General features: G+C 39.6%; 1 protein-coding gene across 1 annotated transcript in view; it reads right to left on the bottom strand.

Moving 5' to 3' along the window:
• The window catches only part of LOC129485490 (uncharacterized), a 254,453-nt gene that overhangs the window by 185,438 nt on the left and 50,536 nt on the right, over nt 1-18,479 (bottom strand). The window lies entirely within an intron of this gene.

Genomic DNA, 18,479 nt, shown 5'->3' with positions numbered 1-18,479 from the left:
CCATATGGATAGATAATTCCCAGCAACATTTGTTGAAAAAACTGTCTTATCCCCCACTGAATGGTCCTGGCACCCTTGTCAAAAAATCACTTGATTATATACACAAAGATTTATTTTGGGGCACTGTACTCTATTCCACTGATTATATGTCTATCTTCATGTCAATAACACTGTTTTGGTTGCTGTAGCTTTGTAATAAGCTTTGAAATCAGGAAGCATGAGTCTTTCAGCTTTGTTCTTCTTTTTCAAGATTTGTTTTGAAAATTTAGGGTCCCTTGAGACTCATATGAATTTTAGGAATTTTATTTTTTCTATTTCTGACAAAAAAATTATTGGATAGCAATAGGGATTGCATTAAATCCCTATCAATGCAATCCCTATTCATAGCTCACTGCAGCTTAGAACTCCTAAATTGAGCAAAAGCCTAGATTGCTTTGGGTAGTGATATGGTCTGGCTCTTTGTTCCCACCCAAATCTCATCTTGAATTGTAATCCAAATTGTAATCCCCATGTGTTGGGGTAAAGGCCTCATGAGAGGTAACTGAATCATGGGGGCGGTTTCCCTCATGCTATCCTCATGATGTTGAGTAAGTGCTCTTGAGAGCTGATAATTTTATAAGGGGCTTCCCTCCATCATTCAGATTTCATACATCTCTCTCCTGCTGCCATGTGAAGAAGGATGTGTTTGCTTCCCCCTCCACCATAATTGTAAGGTTCCTGAGGCCTCTGCAACCATGTGGAACTGTGAGTCAACTAAACCTCTTTCCTTTATTACCCAGTCTTGGATATTTCTTCATAGCAGCATAAGAACAGACTAATACAGTAAATTGATACCACAGAGAGTGGGGTTGCTGTTATAAGGATACTCAAAAATGTGGAAGGAACATTGGAACTGGGTAACAGGCAGAGGTTGGAACAGTTTGGGGGGCTCAGAAGAAGACAGAAAAATGTCTTCCTGTTCCTTCCTTCTCTAGGAACTTCCTAGAGACTTACTGAATGGCTTTGACTAAAATGCTCATAATAATATGGATAATGAAGTCCAGGCTGAGGTGGTCTCAGATGGAGATGAGGAACTTTTTGGGAATTGGAGTAAAAGTGACTCTTTCTATATTTTAGCAAAGAGACTGGTGGCATTTTGCCCTGGCTCCAAAGATCTGTGGAACTTTGAACTTGAGAGAGATGATTTAGGGTATCTGGTAGAAGAAATTTCTAAGCGGCAAAACATTCAAGAGGAAGCAGAGCATAAAAGGTTGGAAAATTTGTAGCCTGGTGATGCAATAGAAAAGAAAACCCCATTTTCTGGGGAGAAAGTCAAGCTGGTTGCAGAAATTTGCATAAGTAATGAGGAGCCAAATGTTAATTACCAAGACAGCAGGGAACATGCCTCCAAGGCGTGTCAGAAAGCTTTACAGCAGCCCCTCACATCACAGGCTTAGAGGCCTAGGAGGGAAAAATGGTTTCATGGGCCAGGCCCAGGGTCCCCATGCTTTATGCAGCCTTGGGACATGGTCCCCTGAGTCCCAGCTGCTTCAGCTCCAGCCATGACTAAAAGGGGCCAATGTACAGTTCAGACCATTGCTTCAGGGGGTGCAAGTCCCAAGTCTTGATGGCTTACATGTGGGTGTTGGGCCTGCAAGTACACAGAAGTAAAGAATTAAGGTTTTGGAACCTCCTTTTAGATTTCAGAGGATGTACGGAAACTCCTGGATGTCTAGGCAGAAGTTTGCTGCAGGAGTGGAGCCCTCATGGAGAACCTCTGCTAGAACAGTGCAGAAGGAAAATGTGGGGTCAGAGCCCCCACAGAGTCCCCACTGGGGCACTGCCCAGTGGAGCTCTGAGAAGAGGGTCACTGTCCTCCAGACCCCAGAATGGTTTATTTGCTGACAGCTTGGACCATGGTGCACCTGGAGAAGCCACAGACACTCAACGCCAGCCCATGAAAGCAGCCAGGAGGGGGGACCACACCCTGCAAAGCCATAGAAGCAGAGCTGCTTAAGGCCATAGGAGCCCACCTCTTTCATCAGCATGCCCTGTAGTCCCTTCATTTTGACCAATTTCTCCCATTTGGCAGGTGTATTTACCTAATGCTTGTACCTCCATTGTTTCTATGAAGTAACTAACTTGCTTTTAATTTTACAGGATCATAGGCAGAAGGAACTTGCCTTGTCTCAGATAAGACTATAGACTTGGACTTTTGAGTTAATGGTGAAATGGGCTAAGACTTTGGGAACGTGTTGAGAAGGCATAATTGTGTCTTGAAATGTAATACAGATGAAATTTGGGAGGGGCCAGGGGTGGAATGATATGGCCTAGTTCTGTGTCACACCTAAATCTCATCTTGAATTGTAATCCAAATTGTAATCCAGTGTTGGGGGAGGGACCTTGTGCAAGGTAATTGAATCAGAGGTGCTTTCCCCCATGCTATTCTCAGGATAGTGAGTAAGTTCTCACAAGATCTGATGGTTTTATAAGGAACTTCCCCCTTCACTAGGCTCTCATACTTCTCTCTCCTGCCACCATGTGAAGAATGATGTGTTTGCTTCCCCTTCTGCTATGATTGTAAGTTTCCTTAGCCCTCCCCAGCCATGCAGAACTGTGAGTCAATTAAACCTCTTCCCTTTATAAATTACCTAGTCTTGGGTATTTCTTCATAGCAGTATGAGAACAGACTAATACAGGTAGTATTGTCATCTTAACTATATCAAGTCTTCCAATCCATGAACATGGGATGAGATTCCATTTATTTGTCTTCTTTAATTATTTCAGCAGTGTTTTGTAGTTTTCATTGTACAGGTATTTTGCTTTCTTGGTTAATTCCTAAGTATTTTACCATTTTGATATTATAATAAATTGAGTTATTTTCATAATTTCCTTTTCAGATTGTTAATTGTTAGAAATGCAACTGATTTTTGTGTGTTGACTTTGTATGCTGCTACTTTGCTGAATTCATTTATTAGTTTTAACAGTTTTGTGGGATATTTGGGGTTTTCTATGTGTAAGATTATATCACCTGTGAACAGAGATCATTTTGCTTCTTCTATTCCAATTTGAATGTCTGTTTTGTTTTTCTTGCCTAATTTCTCTGGCTAGAACTTCCAGTACTATGTTGAATAGAAGTGGTGAAAGTGAGCCTCTTTGCCTTGTTTCTTATCTTACAGAAAAATATTTCAGTCTTTCACCATTGAGTATGGTATTTGCTATAGTTTTTCACATATGACTTTTATTATGTTGAGGTAGTTTCTTTCTATTCCTAGTTTCTCAAGTGTTTTTATCAGAAAAGTGTGTTGAATTTTGTCAAATATTGTTTCTGCATCAATTTAGATGATCATGTGTGTTTTTTCCCTTCATTCTGTTAGCATAGTGTATTATATTGATCAACTTTCATATGTTGAGCCATTGTTGCACCTCACAAATAAATTCCACTTACTTATGGAGTATAAACCTTCTAATATGCTACTTCATTTTGTTTGCTACTATTTTATCAAGGATTTTTGCATAAATGTTCATATGTTCTCATGGTAGTGAATAAGTCTCACAAGTTCTGATGCAGTTTTATAAGGGGAAACCCCTTGCACTTGGCTCTCATTCTCTCTCACCTGCCACCATGTAAGACATGACTTCTGCCTTCTGCCATGATTGTGAGGCCTCCCCAGCCATGTGGAACTGTGAGTCCATTAAACCTCTTTTCCCTATAAGTTACCCAGTCTCAGGTATGTCTTTATCAGCAGCGTGAAAACAAAGTAATACAAATGTGCACAAGATATATTGGTCTTTAGTTTTCTTCCCTCGTAGTGTCCTTATTTGGCTTTGGTATTGCAGTAATACTGAGCTCATAAAATAATTTAGAAGGTATGACATCCTCTTCAATTTTTTTGGAAAAGTTTAAAAAGGGTTGGTGTTAATTCATCTTTAAATGTTTTAGTAGAATTCACCAGTGAATCAGGTTCAAGGCTTTTCTCTTTTGAGAGGTTTTTGATCACTGATTAAATCTTCTTACTAGTCATGGGTTTATATAGATTTTTTCATTTTTTGTGATTTAGTCTTAATAAGTTTTCTGTTTTTAGAAATTTGCCCATTTTATCTTAGTTATACATTGTCTTGGCATATAATTGTTCATAATACAAAGGCTTGTAAAATACAACCATTTTTATTTCTGTAAAACTGGCAGTAACGTCCCCACTTTCTTTTTTTTTTTTTTTTTTGAGATGGAGTCTCACTCTGTTGCCCAGGCTGGAGTGCAGTGGCACGATCTCGGCTCACTGCAAGCTCCGCCTCCCAGGTTCACACCATTCTCCTGCCTCAGCCTCCAGAGTAGATAGGACTACAGGTGCCCGCCACCACACGTGGCTAATTTTTTGTGTTGTTAGTAGAGACAGGGTTTCACCGTGTTAGCCAGGATGGTCTCGATCTCCTGACCTTGTGATCCACCTGCCTCGGCCTCCCAAAGTGCTGGGATTACAGGCATGAGCCACTGCACCTGGCCTCATTTCTTATTTTAGTAATTTCAGCCTTCTCTCTTTTTTTTGTTAGTCCACCCAGCTAAAGATTTGTCAATTTTGTTGATTTTTTCAAAGAACCAACTTTTGGTTTTATTGATTTTCTGTTCTCTATTTTGTTTCATATTTTTCTCTATTTCATTTATTTCTGCTCTAATCTTTATTATTTTGTTCTAGTTTGAGGGTTAACATGTTCTTCATGAATAGGAACAGCTCCAGTCTATAGCTCCCAGCGTGAGTGATGCAGAAGATGGGTGATTTCTGCATTTCCAACTGAGGTACCGGGTTCATCTCACTGGGGCTTGTCGGACATGGGGTGCAGCCAATGGAGCATGAGCTGAAGCAGGGTGGGGCATCGCCTCACCCAGTACGTACAAGGGGTCAGGGAATTCCCTTTCCTAGCCAAGGGAAGCCATGACAGATGGTACCGGGAAAATCGGGACACTCCTACCCTAATACTGCACTTTTCCAACGGTCTTAGCAAATGGTACAACAGGACATTATATCCTGTGCCTGGCTCAGTGGGTCCCACACCCACAGAGCCTCACTCGCTGCTGCCACAGCAGTCTGATATCGAACTGCAAGGTGGCAGCGAGGCTGGGGGAGGGGCATCCACCATTGCTGAGGCTTGAGTAGGTAAACAAAGCAGCTGGGAAGCTCGAACTGGGTGGAGCCCACTGCAGCTCAAGGAGGCCTGCCTGCCTCTGTAGACTCCACTCTAGGGGCTGAGCATAGCTGAACAAAATGCAGCAGAAACTTCTGCAGACTTAAACTTTCCTGTCTGACATCTTTGAAGAGACTAGTAGTTCTCCCACCATGGAGTTTGAGATCTGAGAAAGAACAGACTGCCTCCTTAAGTGGGTCCCTGACCCCTGAGCAGCCTAACTGGGAGGCACCTCCCAGTAGGGGCCAACTGACACCTCATAAAGCTGGGTGCCCCTCTGAGACGAAGCTTCCAGAGGAAGGATCAGGCAGCAAAATTTGCCATTCTGCAATATTTGCTGTTCTGCAGCCTCTGCTGGTGATACCCAGGCAAATAGGGTCTGCAGTGGACCTCCAGCAAACTCCAACAGACCTGCAGCTGAGGGTCCTGACTGTTAGAAGGAAAACTAACAAACAGAAAGGACATCCACACCAAAACCCCATCTGTACGTCACCATCATCAAAGACCAAAGGTAGATAAAACCACAAAGATGGGGACAAAACAGAGCAGAAAAGCTGAAAATTCTAAAAATCAGAGTACCTCGTCTCCTCCAAAGGAACGCAGCTCCTTGCCAACAATGGAACAAAGCTGGACAGAGAATGACTTTGACAACTTGAGAGAAGAAGGCTTCAGACGATTGGTAATAACAAACTTCTCTGAGCTAAACAAGGATGTTCGAATCCATCGCAAAGAAGCTAAAAACCTTGAAAAAAGATGAGATGAATGGCTAGCTAGAATAAACAGCATAGAGAAGACCTTAAATGACCTGATGGAGCTGAAAACCATGGCACGAGAACTACGTGAAGCATGCATAACCTTCAGTAGCTGATTCGATCAAGTGGAAGAAAGGGTATCAGTGATTGAAGACCAGATGAATGAAATGAAGCGAGAAGTTTAGAGAAAAAAGAATAAAAATAAATGAATACTCTGCAAGATATTATCCAGGAGAACTTCCCCAATCTGGCAAGGCAGGCCAACATTCAGATTCAGGAAATACAGAGAATGCCACAAAGATACTCCTGGAGAAGAGCAACTCCAAGACACATAATTGTCAGATTCACCAAAGTTGAAATGAAGGAAAAAGTTAAGGGCGGCCAGAGAGAAAGGTAGGGTTACCCACAAAGGGAAGCCCATCAGACTAACAGCAGATCTCTTGGCAGAAACTCTACAAGCCAGAAAAGAGTGGGGGCCGATATTCAACATTCTTAAAGAATTTTCAACCCAGAATTTCATAACCAGCCAAACTAAGCTTCATAAGTGAAGGAGAAATAAAATACTTTACAGATAAGCAAATGCTGAGTGATTTTGTCACCACCAGGCCTGCCCTGAAAGAGCTCCTGAAGGAAGCACTAAACATGGAAAGGAATAACTGGTACCAGCCACTGCAAAAACATGCCAAATTGTAAAGACCACTGAGGCTAGGAAGAAACTGCATCAACTAACGAGCAAAACAACCAACTAACATCATAATGACAGGATCAAATTCACACATAACAATATTAACTTTAAATGTAAATGGGCTAAATGCTCCAATTAAAAGACACAGACTGGCAAATTGGATAAGGAGTCAAGACCCATCAGTGTGCTGTATTCAGGAGACCCATCTCACGTGCAGAGACACACATAGACTCAAAATAAAGGGATGGAGGAAGATCTATCAAGCAAATGGAAAACAAAAAAAGGCAGGGGTTGCAATCCTAGTCTCTGATAAAATAGACTTTAAACCAACAAAGATCAGAAGAGACAAAGAAGGCCATTACATAATGGTAAAGGGATCAATTCAACAAGAAGAGCTAACTATCCTAAATATATATGCACCCAACACAGGAGCAGCCAGATTCATAAAGCAAGTCCTGAGTGATCTATAAAGGGACTTAAATTCCCACACAATAATAATGGGAGATTTTAACACCCTACTGTCAACATTAGACAGATCAACAAGACATAAAGTTAACAAGGATATCCAGGAATTGAACTCAGCTCTGCACAAAGTGGACCTAATAGACATCTACAGAACTCTCCACCCCAAATCAACAGAATATACATTTTTTTCAGCACCACACCACACCTATTCCAAAATTGACCACATAGTTGGAAGTAAAGCTCTCCTCAGCAAATGTAAAAGAACAGAAATTATAACAAACTGTCTCTCAGACCACAGTGCAATCAGACTAGAACTCAGGATTAAGAAACCCACTCAAAACCGCTCAACTACATGGAAACTGAACAACGTGCTCCTGAATGACAACTGGGTACATAATGAAATGAAGGCAGAAATAAAGATGTTCTTTGAAACCAACGAGAACAAAGATACAACATACCAGAATCTCTGGGACACATTCAAAGCAGTGTGTAGAGGGAAATTTATAGCACTAAATGCCCACAAGAGAAAGCAGGAAAGATCCAAAATTGACACCCTAACATCACAATTAAAAGAACCAGAGAAGCAAGAGCAAACACATTCAAAAGCTAGCAGAAGGCTAGAAATAACTAAAATCAGAGCAGAACTGAAGGAAATAGAGACGCAAAAAACCCTTCAAAAAATTAATGAATCCAGGAGCTGGTTTTTTGAAAGGATCAACAAAATTGATAGACTGCTAGCAAGACTAATAAAGAAGAAAAGAGAGAAGAATCAAATAGATGCAATAAAAAATGAAAAAGGGGATATCACCACCAATCCCACAGAAATACAATCTACCATCAGAGAATACTACAAACACCTCTACGCAAATAAACTAGAAAATCTAGAAGAAATGGATAAATTCCTCGACACATACACCCTCCCAAGACTAAATCAGAAAGAAGTTGAATCTCTGAATAGACCAATAACAGGCTCTGAAATTGTGGCAATAATCAATAGCTTACCAACCAAAAAGAGTCCAGGACCTGATGGATTCACAGCCGAATTCTACCAGAGGTACAAGGAGGAACTGGTACCATTCCTTCTGAAACTACCCCAATCGATAGAAAAAGAGGGAATCCTCCCTAACACATTGTGTTTTTTTTTTTTTTTTTTTTGAGACAGAGTCTCGCTCTGTCGCCCAGGCTGGAGTGCAGTGGCACAATCTCGGCTCACTGCAAGCTCTGCCTCCCGGGTTCACGCCATTCTCCTGCCTCAGCCTCTCCGAGTAGCTGGGACTACAGGCGCCCGCCACCACGCCCGGCTAATTTTTTTGTATTTTTAGTAGAGACGGGGTTTCACCGTGGTCTTGATCTCCTGAACTCGTGATCTGCCCGCCTCGGCCTCCCAAAGTGCTGGGATTACAAGCGTCAGCCACCGCGCCCGGCCCCCTCCCTAACACATTTTCTGAGGCCAGCATCATCCTGATACCAAAGCCTGGCAGAGACATAACCAAAAAAGAGAATTTCAGACCAATATCCTTGATGAACATTGATGCAAAAATCCTCAATAAAATACTGGCAAACCGAATCCAGCAGCACGTCAAAAAGCTTATACACCATGATCAAGTGGGCTTCATCCCTGGAATGAGAGGCTGGTTCAACATACGCAAATCAATAAATGTAATCCAGCATATAAACAGAACCAAAGACAAAAACCACATGATTATCTCAATAGATGCAGAAAAGGCCTTTGACAAAATTCAACAACCCTTCATGCTAAAAACTCTCAATAAATTAGGTATTGATGGGATGTATCTCAAAATAATAAGAGCTATCTATGACAAACCCACAGCTAATATCATACTGAATGGGCAAAAACTGGAAGCATTCCCTTTGAAAACCGGCACAAGACAGGGATGCCCTCTCTCACCACGCCTATTCAACATAGTGCTGGAAGTTCTGGCCAGGGCAATCAGGCAGAAGGAAATAAAGGGTATTCAATTAGGAAAAGAGGAAGTCAAATTGTCCCTGTTTGCAGATGACATGATTGTATATCTAGAAAACCCCACTGTCTCAGCCCAAAATCTCCTTAAGCTGATTAGCAACTTCAGCAAAGTCTCAGGATACAAAATCAATGTACAAAAATCACAAGCATTCTTGTACACAAATCACAGACAAACAGAGAGCCAAATCATGAGTGAACTCCCATTCACAATTGCTTCAAAGAGAATAAAATACCTAGGAATCCAACTTACAAGGGATGTGAAGGACCTCTTCAAGGAGAACTACAAACCACTGCTCAATGAAATAAAAGAGGATACAAACAAATGGAAGAACATTCCATGCTCATGGGTTGGAAGAATCAATATCGTGAAAATGGCCATACTGCCCAAGGTAATTTATAGATTCAATGCCATCCCCATCAAGCTACCAATGACTTTCTTCACAGGATTGGAAAAAACTAAAGTTCATATGGAACCAAAAAAGAGCCCGCATCACCAAGTCAATCCTAAGCCAAAAGAACAAAGCTGGAGGCATCACGCTACCTGACTTCAAACTATACTACAAGGCTACAGTAACCAAAACAGCATGGTACTGGTACCACAACAGAGACATAGATCAATGGAACAGAACAGAGCCCTCAGAAATAATGCCGCATATCTACAACTATCTGATCTTTGACAAACCTGACAAAAACAAGCAATGGGGAAAGGATTCCCTGTTTAATAAATGGTGCTGGGAAAACTGGCTAGCCATATATAGAAAGCTGAAATTGGATCCCTTCCTTACACCTTATACAAAAATTAATTCAAGATGGATTAAAGACTTACATGTTAGACCTAAAACCATAAAAACCCTAGAAGAAAGCCTAGGCAATACCATTCACGACATAGGCGTGGGCAAGGACTTCACGTCTAAAACACCAAAAGCAATGGCAACAAAAGCCAAAATTGACAAATGGGATCTAATTAAACTAAAGAGCTTTTGCACAGCAAAAGAAACTACCATCAGAGTGAACAGGCAACCTACAAAATGGGAGAAAATTTTTGCAACCTACTCATCTGACAAAGGGCTAATATCCAGAATCTACAATGAACCCAAACAAATTTACAAGAAAAAAACAAACAACTCCATCAAAAAGTGGGTGAAGGACATGAACAGACACTTCTCAAAAGAAGACATTTATGCAGCCAAAAAACACACGAAAAAATGCTCATCATCACTGGCCATCAGAGAAATGCAAATCAAAACCACAATGAGATAGCATCTCACACCAATTAGAATGGCCATCATTAAAAAGTCAGGAAACAACAGGTGCTGGAGAGGATGTGGAGAAATAGGAACACTTTTACACTGTTGGTGGGACTGTAAACTAGTTCAACCATTGTGGAAGTCAGTGTGGCGATTCCTCAGGGATCTAGAACTAGAAATACCATTTGACCCAGCCATCCCATTACTGGGTATATACCCAAAGGACTATAAATCATGCTGCTATAAAGACACATGCACACGTATGTTTATTGCGGCACTATTCACAATAGCAAAGACGTGGAACCAACCCAAATGTCCAACAACGATAGACTTGATTAAGAAAATGTGGCACATATACACCATGGAATACTATGCAGCCATAAAAAAGGATGAGTTTATGTCCCTTGTAGGGACATGGATGAAACTGGAAAACATCATTCTCAGTAAACTATCGCAAGGACAAAAAACCAAACACTGCATGTTCTCACTCATAGGTGGGAATTGAACAATGAGAACTCATGGACACAGGAAGGGGAACATCACACTCCAGGGACTGTTGTGGGTTGGGGGGAGCAGGGAGGGACAGCATTAGCAGATATACCTAATGCTAAATGACGAGTTAATGGGTGCAGCAAACCAACACGGCACATGGATACATATGTAACAAACCTGCACATTGTGCACATGTACCCTAAAACCTAAAGTATAATAATAAAATAAAATAAACAAAAATAAATGAACAAAGCCTCCAAGAAATATGGAACTATGTGAAAAGACCAAATCGACATCGATTGGTGTACCTGAAAGTGACGGGGAGAATGGAACCAAGTTGGAAAACACCCTGCAGGATATTATCCAGAAGAACCTAGCAAGGCAGGCCAACATTCAAATTCAGGAAATATAGAGAACACCACAAAGATACTCCTCGAGAAGAGCAACTCCAAGACACATAATTGTCAGATTCACCAAAGCTGAAATGAAGGAAAAAATGTTAAGGGCAGCCAGAGAGAAAGGTCGGGTTACCCACAAAGGGAAGCGCATCAGACTAACAGCAGATCTCTTGGCAGAAACTCTACAACCCAGAAGAGAGTGGGGGGGCCAATATTCAACACTCTTAAAGAAAAGAATTTTCAACCCAGAATTTCATATCCAGCCAAACTAAGCTTCATAAGTGAAGGAGAAAAAAAAATCCTTTAGAGACAAGCAAATGCTGAGAGATTTTGTCACCACCAGGCCTGCCTTAGAAGAGCTCCTGAAGGAAGCACTAAACATGGAGAGGAACAACTGGTACCAGCCACTGCAAAAATATGCCAGATGGTAAAGCCCATCAATGCTAGGAAGAAACTGCATCAACTAATGAGCAAAATAAGCAGCTAACATCATAATGGCAGGATCAAATTCACACATAACAATATTAACCTTAAATGTAAATGGGCTAAATGCTCCAGTTAAAAGACAAAGACAGGCAAATTGGATAAAGAGTCAAGACCCATCAGTGTGCTGTATTCAGGAGACCCATGTCATGTTCAGAGACACAAACAGGCTCAAAATAAAGGGATGGAGGAAGATCTACCAAGCAAATGGAAAACAAAAAAGCAGAGGTTGCAATCCTAGTCTCTGATAAAACAGACTTTAAACCAACAAAGATCAAAAGAGACAAAGAAAGCCATTACATAATGGTAAAGGCATCAATTCAACAAGAAGAGCTAACTATCCTAAATATACATGCCCCCAATACAAGATCACCCAGATTCATAAAGTAAGTCCTTAGAGACCTACAAAGAGACTTAGACTCCCACACAATAATAATGGGAGACTTTAACACCCCACTGTCAACATTAGACAGATCAATGAGACAGAGGTTAACAAGGGTATCCAGGAATTGAATTCAGCTCTGCACAAAGTGGACCTAATAGACATCTACAGAGCTCTCCACCCCATCTCAACAGAATATACATTCTTCCCAGCACATCACACTTATTCCAAAATTGACCACATAGTTGGATGTAGAGCACTTCTCAGCAAATGTAAAAGAACAGAAATTATAACAAATTGTCTCTCAAACCACAGTGCAAACAAACTAGAACTCAGGATTAAGAAACTCACTCAAAACCACTCAACTACATGGAAAATGAACAACCTGCTCCTGAATGATTACTGAGTACGTAACAAAATGAAGGCAGAAATAAAGATGTTCTTTGACACCAATGAGAACAAAGACACAACATACCAGAATCTCTGGGAAACATTTAAAGCAGTGTGTAGAGGGAAATTTATAGCACTAAATGCCCACAAGAGAAAGCAGGAAAGATTTAAAATTGACACCCTAACATCACAATTAAAAGAACTAGAGAAGCAAGAGCAAACACATTCAAAAGCTAGCAGAAGGCTAGAAATAACTAAGATCAGAACAGAACTGAAGGAGATAGAGACACAAAAAACCCTTCAAAACATCAATGAATCCAGGAGCTGGTTTTTTGAAAAGGTCAACAAAATTGATAGACCGCTAGAAAGACTAATAAATAAGAAAAGACAGAAGAATCAAATAGATGCAATAAAAAATTATAAAGGGGATATCACCACCGATCCCACAGAAATACAAACTACCATCAGAGAATACTATAAACATCTCTATGCAAATAAACTAGAAAACCTAGAAGAAATGGATAAATTCCTCGACACATACACCCTCCCGAGACTAAACCAGGAAGAAGTTGAATCCCTGAATAGACCAATAACAGGCTCTGAAATTGAGGCAATAATTAATCGTCTACCAACCAAAAAAAGTCCAGGACCAGATGGATTCACAGCTGAATTCTACCAGAGCTACAAAGAGCAGCTGGTACCATTTCTTCTGAAATGATTCCAATCTATAGAAAAAGAGAGAATCCTTCCTAACTCATTTTATGAGGTCAGCATCATCCTGATACCAAAGCCTGGCAGAGACACAACAAAAAAAGAGAATTTTAGACCAATATCCCTGATGAACATCAATGCAAAAATCCTCAATAAAATACTGGCAAACTGAATCAAGCAGCATGTCAACAAGCTTATCCACCATGATCAAGTGGGCTTCATCCCTGGAATGCAAGGCTGGTCCAACATACACAAATCAATAAATGTAATCCATCATATAAACAGAACCAAAGACAAAAACCACATGATTGTCTCAATAGATGCAGAAAAGGCCTTTGACAAAATTCAACAGTCCTTCATGCTAAAAACTCTCAATAAACTAGATATTGATGGGATGTATCTCAAAATAATAAGAGCTATTTATGACAAACCCACCGTCAATATCATACTGAATGGGCAAAAACTGGAAGCATTCCCTTTGAAAATCAGCACAAGACAGGGATGCCTCTCTCACCACTCCTATTCAACACAGTGTTGGAAGTTCTGGCCAGGGCAATCAGGCAGGAGAAAGAAATAAAGGGTATTCAATTAGGAAAAGAGAAAGTCAAATTGTCCCTGTTTGCAGATGACACGATTGTATATTTAGAAAACCCCATCGTCTCAGCCCAAAATCTCCTTAAGCTGATAAGCAACTTCAGCAAAGTCTCAGGATACAAAATCAGTGTGCAAAAATCACAAGCATTCCTATACACGAATAACAGACAGAGAGCCAAATCATGAGTGATGTCCCATTCACAACTGCTTCAAAGAGAATAAAATACCTAGGAATCTCACTTACAAGGGATGTGAAGGACCTCTTCAAGGAGAACTACAAACCACTGCTCAATGAAATAAAAGAGGACACAAACAAATGGAAGAACATTCCATGCTCATGGATAGGAAGAATCAATATGAAAACGGCCATACTGCCCAAGGTAATTTATAGATTCAATGCCATCCCCATCAAGCTACCAATGACTTTCTTCACAGAATTGGAAAAAAACTACTTTAAAGTTCATATGGAACCAAAAAAGAGCCCTCATTGTCAAGACAATCCTAAGCCAAAAGAACAAAGCTGCAGGCATCACGCTACCTGACCTCAAACTATACTACAAGGCTACATGTATACTACATGTATACTACAACTATACTACAAGGCTATACTACAAAACAGCATGGTACTGGTACCAAAATAGAGATATAGACCAATGGAACAGAACAGAGCCCTCAGAAATAATATCACACATCTACGACCATCTGATCTTTGACAAACCTAATAAAAACAAGAAATGGGGAAAGGATTCCCTGTTTAATAAATGGTGCTGGGAAAACTGGCTAGCCATATGTAGAAAGCTGAAACTAGATCCCTTCCTTACACCTTATACAAAAAATTAATTCAAGATGGATTAAAGACTTAAATGTTAGACCTAAAACCATAAAAGCCCTAGAAAAAAACCTAGGCAATACCATTCAGGACATAGGCATGGGCAAGGACTTCATGACTAAAACACCAACAGCAATGGCAACAAAGCCAAAATTGACAAATGGGATCTAATTAAACTAAAGAGCTTCTGCACAGCAAAAGAAACTACCATCAGAGTGAACAGGCAACCTACAGAATGGGAGAAAATTTTTACAATCCACCCATCTGACAAAGGGCTAACATCCAGAATCTACAAAGAACTTAAACAAATTTACAAGAAAAAATCAAACAACCTCATCAAAAAGTGTATGAAGGATATGAACAGACACTTCTCAAAAGAAGACATTTATGTGGCCAACAGACACATGAAAAAATGCTCATCATCACTGGCCATCAGAGAAATGCAAATCAAAACCACAATGAGATACCATCTCACACCAGTTAGAATGGTGATCATTAAAAAGTCAGGAAACAACAGGTGCTGGAGGAGATGTAGAGAAATAGCAACACTTTTACACTGTTGGTGGAACTGTAAACTAGTTCAACCACTGTGGAAGACAGTGTGGCAATTCCTCAAGGATCTAGAACTAGAATACCATCTGACCCAGCCATCCCATTACTGAGTATATACCCAAAGGATTATAAATCATGTTGCTGCAAAGACACATGCACACATATGTTTATTGTGGCACTATTCACAATAGCAAAGACTTGGAACCAACCCAAATGTCCATCAATGATAGACTGGATTAAGAAAATGTGGCACATATACACCATGGAATACTATGCAGCCATAAAAAATGATGAGTTCATGTCCTTTGTAGGGACATGGATGAAGCTGGAAACCATCATTCTGAGCAAACTATCACAAGGACAAAAAACCAAACACTGCATGTTCTCACTTATAGGTGGGAATTGAACAACGAGAACACTTGGACACAGGGTGGGGAACACCACACACCAGGGCCTGTCACGGGGTGGGGGAAGGGGGGAGGGATAGCATTAGGAGATATACCTAATGTAAATGACGTGTTAATGGGTACAGCACACCAACATGGCATATGTATACATAATTAACAAACTTGCATATTGTGCACATGTACCCTAGAACTTAAAGTTTAATTAAAAAAAAAAGAAATACCATTTGACCCAGCCATCCCATTACTGGGTATATACCCAAAGGATTATAAATCATGTTGCTATAAAGACACACACACACGTTTATTGCAACACTATTCACAATAGCAAAGACTTGGAACCAACCCAAATGTCCATTAATGATAGACTGGATTAAGAAAATGTGGCACATATACACCATGGAATACTATGCAGCCATAAAAAAGGATGAGTTCATGTTCTTTGTAGGGACATGGATGAAGCTGGAAACCATCATTCTGAGCAAACTATTGCAAGGACAGAAAACCAAACACCACATGTTCTCACTGATAGGTGGGAATTGAACAATGAGAACACTTGGACACAGGATGAGGAACATCACACACTGGGGCCTGTCGTGGGGTGAGGGGAGGGGGGCTGGATAGCATTAGGAGATATACCTAATATAAATGACGAGTTAATGGACGCAGCACACCAACATGGCTCATCTATACATATGTAACAAACCTGCACATTGTGCACATGTACCCTAGAACTTAAAGTATAATAAAAAATAAAACATGTTCTTCAATTTCTAGTTCCTTAAGTTGTAAAGCTAGGTTATTAATTTGAAATTTTTCATGTTTTTTAATGTAAGTGTTTATAGCTATAAATTGTTCCCTTATCATTGCTTTCACTGTGTTCCATAAGTTTTGGTATGTTGTGTTTTCACTTTCACTGTATTTCTGATTTTCTTTGTGATTTGTTCTTCAATTGATTAAGAGTGTGTTGTTTAATTTCCACAAATTTGTGAATTTTCCAGTTTTACTTCTGTTATTTATATTCATCCTGTTGTGGTTCAAGAATATATTTTTTATGATATCTTTTTAAATCTATTGCAACTTAATATGTGGCCTAAAATATGATCTATCCTGGAAAATGTTCCATGTGCACTTGAGAAAAATGTGTCTGCTGCTGTTGTTGGGTAGTGTTCTATATATATCTGCTACATATAATTAGTTTATTGTGTTAAGTCTTCTATTTCCTTACTTATTGTCAATCTGATTGTTCTACTTATTATTGTGAGTAGAGTGCTGAAGTCTTTATTATTTGAGTACTTTCTACTTCTCCCTTCAATTATGTTGTTTTGGTTCTTGCTCCATGTGTTATTAGGTACATAAATGTTTATAATTCTTACATATTCTTGTTGTATTGAACTTTTTTTAAAGAGAGATTGAGGTCTCATTCTGTTGCCCAGGCTGGAGTACAGTAGTGCAATTATAGCTCACTGCAGCCTCAAACTCCTGGGCTCAAGCAGTCCTCCCACCTCAGCTTCCCAAGTAGCTAGGACTATAGGCAGAAGCCATCATGCCCAGCTAATTTTTTACTTTTCGTACAGATTGTCACTATGTTGCTCAGACAGGTCTCAACTTCCTCTCAATCCTCCTACCTTGGCCCACAAAAGTGTTGGAATTATAGGCATGAATCACCACACCCGGTCTAAGCTTTTTATTAATATATAATGTCCTTTTTTGTGTTGTAATCTTTTTTGATTTAAGGTCTATTTTTTTCTGGTGTTAGTTTTGCCACCCCCTCTGTCTTTTGATTACTATTTGTATGGAATATCTTTTTGCATCTTTTCACTTTTAATCTATTCGTGTCTTTAGGTCTAAAGTGAATCCTTTATAGACAGCATATAGTTAGATCATGTTTTTGTGTACACTCTGCCAATCTCTGCCTTTTGATTAGAGTTTAATCCATTTACATTTAAAGTAATTACTGATAAAGAGAAAACTACTTCTGTCATTTTGCTATTCATCTTCTGTATGCCTCTTAGCAGTTTTATCCCTCATTTCTGCATTACTGTTTTTTTGTAGTGAAATGTTTAAATTTCTTTCATATATATATATATGTATGTCACTTTCAAGATTCTGTTTGTCTTGGAATGTCAAAAGTTGATTATAATGTGTCTCAGTGTGGGTCTCTTTAGTTTATCTTACTTGGAATTCATTGAGCTTCTTAGATATATGTATGTATATATATATATAGGTTTTTTAATATGTACATATTCTATAGCTATTTTCTTTGTGGTTATCATGGGGATTACATTTAATATTATAACAATACAACACTCCAATTTGAATTCATGCCAACTTAACTTCAGTAACATACAAAAACTCTGCTTTGTTAACAGCTCCATCACTACCCCTTTCAGTTGTTGATGTTGCAAAATCACATCTTTATATATCATATCAAATGGTAGGTCTACTTTTAGTTCTTTAAGGAATCTCTATACTGTTTTCTACAGTGGTTGTGCTAGTTTACAATCCCACCAACAGTGTAAAAGAGCTCCTTCTCCCCACATCCGTGCCAACAGCTATTTTATTTTTTTTAATTATGTCCATTCTTGCAGGAGTAAGGTGGTATCACATTGTGATTTTGATTTGCATTTCCCTGATAATTAGTGATGTTGAGCATTTCTTCATGTTTGTTGGTCATTTGTATATCTTCTTTTGAGAATTGTTTATTTATGTCCTTAGCCCACTTCCTGATGGGATTGTTTTTTTCTTGATGATTTGAGTTCCTTGTATATTCTGGACATTAATCCTTTGTCAGGTGTATAGATTGTGAATATTTTCTCCCACTCTGTGAGTTGCCTGTTTACTCTGCCGATTATTTCTTTTGCTGGGCAGAAGCTTTTTAGTTTAATTAAGTCCCATCTATTTATCTTTGTTTTTGTTGTGTTTGCGTTTGGGTTCTTGATCATGAAGTG

Source organism: Symphalangus syndactylus, chromosome 6 (assembly GCF_028878055.3).
Source record: "Symphalangus syndactylus isolate Jambi chromosome 6, NHGRI_mSymSyn1-v2.1_pri, whole genome shotgun sequence".
NCBI classification, from domain to species: domain Eukaryota; kingdom Metazoa; phylum Chordata; class Mammalia; order Primates; family Hylobatidae; genus Symphalangus; species Symphalangus syndactylus.
The sequence above is the reverse complement of the archived record's forward strand: the minus strand, read 5'-3'. Positions and strand labels throughout refer to the sequence as shown.